This window comes from Nycticebus coucang, chromosome 3 (assembly GCF_027406575.1).
Source record: "Nycticebus coucang isolate mNycCou1 chromosome 3, mNycCou1.pri, whole genome shotgun sequence".
NCBI lineage: Eukaryota > Metazoa > Chordata > Mammalia > Primates > Lorisidae > Nycticebus > Nycticebus coucang.
Window position 1 is genome coordinate 154,921,593 of NC_069782.1, and position 6,470 is coordinate 154,928,062.

Genomic DNA, 6,470 nt, shown 5'->3' on the forward strand with positions numbered 1-6,470 from the left:
ATCCTCGCACCTGCCTCTTCTGATCTTAAAGGCACCTGATGAGACATCAGGACCCGCAGGGGGGCAGAAGGGGAGGATGTGGCACCAGGACCCCTCTGAGGAGGAGGAGGGAGGCCACAGCCAAGCCAGACTCCCAGTGACCCCAGTGCTCCCAGGTGGAGAAGTTAGCACAGCTGTGACCTCTTTCACTAAAGGCCATCCCTTCTGCCTACCCCCAGGGACACCTGACAATGTCGGGAGACATCTGTGTTTGTCACAACTGCTGAGAGGCACAATTGGCACCTGGTGGCTACAGAGCAGGGATGCAGCAAATATCCTTTAAGGCCAGGACACCCCCACCACAAAGTCTGTCCAGCCCCAAATGTCAACAGTGCTGAGACTGAGAAAATCTCCCGGACCAACCAGCAGGTCATTAAATGCTCCAAATACAAAAAGGTGCTGCACTTCCCGGGGTGAGCACATTGCTGTAAGTCTCTATCTTCCCAGAATTTCTCCTTAGAATTCTAGATCTACAGCAAATGCCCATTCTCAGTCACCCATGGAGGACATGACCTGAAACCCACAGGGTTGGCAGACCCAGCCGACTGCCTGTTCCTTTATGAGGGGAAGACAGCCTGAGGGAAACCAATTTTGGAGAAATGAATTGCTCCCTCCTCTCATAGTGAAAAGGAGAAAGCTGCTGTTCGACTAAACAGGGGTCATTACCCTTTGAAAGATATCTTCCCTTTTGTCTGATCCAAACTAGCTATTTTTCATGTAAAATATAAGCTAACTGGGGAAATTACATTTCTACTCTTTTATAATACAGATTAGAGAGATGAAGAAAAATCTGCCATGAACAATAAAAAAAACCATTATTCAGATGAAGAACCGCTTAGGAGAAGCTGGCCTGCTTGGGATCAGCCCTAATAGCTGCACGTGGCTCAGGAGCCCTAACCCTCAGTCTGGGCTACCTGTCAGCATCACCTTCCACGTTTAAAGACTCCCCAAACTCAAACCACACCCCAGACCCATCACATCAGAGCCGCTAATGAACGGCCCAACAGCTCCTCGCATCAGAATCCCTGTGAAGGCCATTGGTCCTACCCCTTGTGTCTCCCATGTGTACGTGGGGGTGGAGCCTAATAATCTGCATTTCTTAAAGTTCCCTGGTGCTTCTGGTGCTGCTGGTCTGGGAACTGCACTCTGAGATATGTTGCTTGGGGAGGGACCTGCATATTTCCAAATGCACAGCACTCTCTAGCTGCTCAGGGTCTGATGTCACCCAGGGAGGCAAGAATGAGAAACCAAGTGAGGGGAGTTCTTTGTGCCTGCCTGTCTTATGCAATCAAAGCAATCCTAACAATGAGAATCCTTAATCAACAGGGTGTGGGAAGGCAAAATGGTATTTGTAGAGTAGGCAGACCTGGCAGACATCCCTGTCGCCAAGTTTGAAGGTTAACCTCACAGTAATATGAGCCATACTGGTACACATGCCCCTAATATGACATGACTAGAGGCCATGTCAGCTAGGGCAGTTGTCCTCCAAATCCAGAAATTTGGCCTAATACAGAGAAACTCGCATTGAGGGTCGCCCTACAAAGGCTGACCAAGGTGAGGAAAGACAAGGAAAGACCAAGGAAGCTTCGCAGGTGCCAAAGGCTCAGGAGACAAGAGGACTGAGTGTCGTGTGGGGTCCTGGGGTCAGAAACAGAACAAGGACATCAGCGAAAGCCTGGGGGAACCCAGGGCGTCTGCAGTTCCAGTAATAACGCTGTACCCAGTGCCGCACCCCCGGCATCAAGCCGTGGCGGGATGGCTCTGTCCGCGTTGTAAAAACTGTGGTAAGGCGGTGAGTGCTCCCCGGAGCGTTGCCCCCGGTCCCCCTGGCCTGCGACAGCAGCGCATAAGTTGCCTAGCATGCCTTTTAGTGAACGTAAGAATTCATGAGGTGCGGCATAAAGGCCTGAATAACCTTTACCCTGAAACCTGTTTGAAACTTGTTTGTTGAGTTGAATGGTTAATTGTTGCTTGAATGTCCTCAGAAACTAAGAATAAACATAATGACTTACTAATCCATGACTTCATCTATACAATGGAGACTAGATGTCTCCAAGGGAACACGTTCCCACCATAAAGGTCAGTTAATTGAAACAATGTATCAAGAGAATGCAGGGATGATAAGTTAAGATGTTCCTACCAGATACCCGCTCCCTCCGGTCTCTTATCTCTACCTTATGTCCCTTTGAAACTGTTTCTTTGAAATAAGTTTTCTATGAAATTGCTTTCTCTATAATTTTGTCACTATACACTTAAAACATATACATAATTCACTATCAATTCACTAACAACATAAAAATCATAATCAAATATAAAAATATAAAAATACAATATGTGAACAAAGCAGTTTTACAAAGAAAGAAGGTTTAAACATAGATAAAGAGAAGTAAAAGAGTAACTGCTGATAAGCAGCAGTCCTTTGTTCCCCCTTATGGGCAGAAACATTGTCTAAGAAAAGACGGTTGACTACTCCCATCTACAAAACTCGATAAGAACTTTGTAAGCATCAGCAAGTCATAAAAATATCTTTTGTAGTTTGTAAGACATTGTCAAAAATGTATAAATACCATGCCTAAAAATCAGTAAAGTACAGCTGCTTTCATCATCACTTGTGGTGTCTAGTAGTCTGTCAAACCATCCTGCGTCGACCTTCCAATCAACCTGTAACGTTCGCCCTGAAAAGCCCTCAGACTGAAACTCATTCGACTGGCGGTCCGCGGCAGCTGGCGCCCTCGAACAGGGACCTGAAGGACAGGTGATCTTTCTTTTTCTTTCTTTCCTCTCTTTTCAGATTGAAGGCGACTCTCACCAGGGAGCTCGAGTCCCGCCGGTAAAGGCTGACCGGTTAAGTGTGAGTAATCCGCAGGACAACATGGGGCATACATTAGCAAAAGAGGAACGCATGCTCAGTGTCATGATACAGCGTCTGTTAGAGAAAAATGGTTTTCATGTGTCTCTCAAACGGTTGGAGGAGCTTATGCATTTCATAAAGTTGGTTAGTCCTTGGTTTCTGGAGGAAGGCTCTCTCTCTCTCTCCGACTGGAAGAGAGTGGGACGCGAAATGCGGAATTACATGCAGGAACATGGGGAGCAGGTTTTGCCCCCACAAGCTTTTCCTTTGTGGTTACAGGTTAGAGAACTTTTAGCTGACAATACCTTTTTAGAAGCATTCATAAGAGAAACTGATTCGGAGGCTGGAAGCCCTGAAACTAAGGTGGCACCCATTTACGATGAAGTCCCCCCAGAGGCTCTTAAAGACCCCGAGCCAATATCTAATGCTGAGGGCGTCATTCCCTCAGCTCCAACACTCAAAAATATTCTACCGCCGCTCCCACCGGTTGATAATTCATCGGATAGTGACGAGTGGGATGTGGTGGATGAATTTACTAAACCAGATGAAAAAGATAACATGCATGATTTCATTCACCCTCGCCGAGCTTATCCGGCAGTCCGTGTGCCTGTGACTACACCCAGGCCAACTTTGCGGGCTCCACTTCCCCGTGTGCCTCCTTGTCTCCCCCCGCCGCCCATAGGCTTTCAGGCGGCGGTGCGAGAAGCCCGTCAGCAGGGAGATTTTACTTTCGCTTTCCCGGTACGTTTTCCTACCGAGGAAAGGGCACCACCCACCTGGGAACCTCTGTCGTTAAAGACACTTAAAGAATTGCAACAAGCTGTCCGTACATCGGGAGCTTCTGCCCCTTATACTTTACAAATTGTAGAATCAATTAGCAGTCAGTGGCTTACTCCGTATGATTGGCAACAAACGGCCAAGGCCACGCTTTCCCCAGGTGACTATATTTTATGGAGAACAGAATATGAGGATAGATGCAGAGAAAGCGTTAATCAACATGTAGGTAGAAAGGCACAGCCCACGTTATCTATGCTTTTAGGAACAGATGAATTTGCCACCTCTGAAAATCAAATTAAACTACCACGGCAATTTTTAGAAATAATTAACCACAATGCAGTTTCTGCTTGGCGCAGGATACCTCCTCCAGGTACTAAGGGCACAACTTTAGCAGGCATAAAACAGGGTATGGAAGAGTCCTATCCTGACTTTATTTCTCGCCTGGAAGAAGCTATTAATAGAATGCTCCCACCGTCTGAAGGCACAGCATTATTACTCAAGCAGTTGGCTTGGGAAAATGCAAATACGCTGTGTCAGGACTTAATACGTCCACTCAGGAAAACAGGTACAATACAAGATTATATTAAAGCATGCATGGATGCCTCACCAGCAATCGTACAAGGAATGGCGTTTGCTGCAGCTATGCGGGGTCAGAAATTCAGTTCATATGTTAAAAGTGCTTTTGATAGAGACCCCAGTAATACATGTTTCGGGTGTGACCCCCCACATGACTTACCCACTTGTTATAATTGTGGGAAGCCAGGTCATATACAGAAGGATTGTAAGAAATCCACCGGTGCTAATAACAATAATAGTAAGTCTCGTGGGCTACCCCCGGGACCATGCCCTCGTTGTAAGAAGGGCAGGCACTGGAGAAATGAATGTAAATCTAAGTTTCATAAAGATGGAACCCCCTTGTCTGACAAGGGTGCAAATGCTAATAATGGCAATAGGTCAAAAAACTAGATGAGGGGCATTCTCCCAGCCCCGACCCCAAGGGAGAGCCTAAGTCTACTGTAGTACAACCTTTTTTAGAACCTACATCTACCACTAATTGTATACCGCCAGAATGGACAATTCATGACCTCCCGCGTGGAACTCCTGGCAGTGCAGGCCTTGATCTTGCCAGCTCTAAAGACATAATTATATCTAAACATGATGGTGTTACTCTAGTTCCTACTGGAATTAAAGGAAAATTGTTACCGGGCACAGTGGGTGTTATTTTAGGTCGCAGTTCCAATTATACCAAACATTTTGAAGTTATTCCGGGAGTTATTGATTCTGACACTGAGAATACAATTAAAGTCATGGTAAAGTCTTTAGTAGAAACTACACAAATTCATAAGGGACAAAGAATTGCTCAGTTATTGTTGTTGCCATATATACCACTTCCCACCTATCACTTACATGATGCCAGGGGAGAGGGTCAATTTGGATTTACTGATCAGGACTGTGTAGCTCTCATACATGATTTATATGATAGACCAATGTTAAAAATGAAAGTTGAGGGCAGGCCTATTAAAGGGTTAATGGACACAGGAGCTGATGTAACCTGCATTGCAGCTTCTGACTGGCCAAAATCCTGGCCAGTACATCGGACTGGGTCTTCATTAGTTGGTTTAGGTTCTGTTTCTGGTGTTATGCGGAGTACATCTCATTTATTATGTGAATATAAGGATAAGAAAATTTACTTTCAACCTTATGTGTTACCCTCTCTACCCTATACTTTGTGGGGACGAGATCTTTTACATGTTCTAGATATGAAACTAGTTACAGGGGATCAGCTGAACGATCAGTGTTTTTCATAGGGGCCACTGCAGAAAACTATGCCTGTAAGATAAAATGGTTAACAGATGTTCCTGTGTGGGTTAGTCAGTGGCCCCTAACAACAGAAAAGTTACAGGCATTACAAATTTTAGTACAAGAACAATTAGATAAAGGACATTTAGAAGAATCCACTAGTCCATGGAACACTCCTGTGTTTGTCATTAAGAAAAAATCTGGCAAATGGAGACTTTTACAAGATTTAAGAGCAGTTAATGCCATTATGGAAGACATGGGCTCCCTTCAACCTGGGCTCCCATCTCCTGTAGCAGTACCTGAACAATGGCCACTTATAATTATTGATTTACAAGACTGCTTTTTTACTATTAATTTACATCCTGATGACTGTCCTCGTTTTGCTTTCAGTGTTCCTTCTCTAAACTTACAGGAACCATTTAAAAGATATCAATGGAAAACTTTACCACAGGGCATGAAAAACAGCCCTACCTTATGCCAAAAATTTGTGGCGGCTGCATTAGCAGCACTGAGAAAACAATTTCCTAGTGCTTACATAATTCACTATATGGATGATATCTTGCTAGCTCATCCTGAGCTGCCAAAAGTACAGCTAATGCTAGAAAAAGCTATAGAACAATTAACTAAATTTGGCTTAGTCATCGCCCCAGAGAAAATTCAGAGAGATAAACCATTAAGTTATCTGGGACAATGGATTCACTCTGACTATATTGCACCTCAAAAGGTGCAAATAAGGAGAGATAAATTACAAACTCTTAATGATTATCAAAAATTACTGGGAGAAATAAATTGGATTCGACCTTTTCTGAAGATTACTACGGGAACCCTTAGTCCTTTGTTTACTATCTTACAGGGAGACTCTAATCCCCGTTCCCCTAGACAGTTAACTCCAGAAGCCTTGCAGGCTTTAGAAGTTGTTGAACAGGCTTTAACTCAAGCTAGGGTTAAACAAATTAATTATCAAAATCCATGGTCTCTACTTATTTTTTCTACTGAGTATACT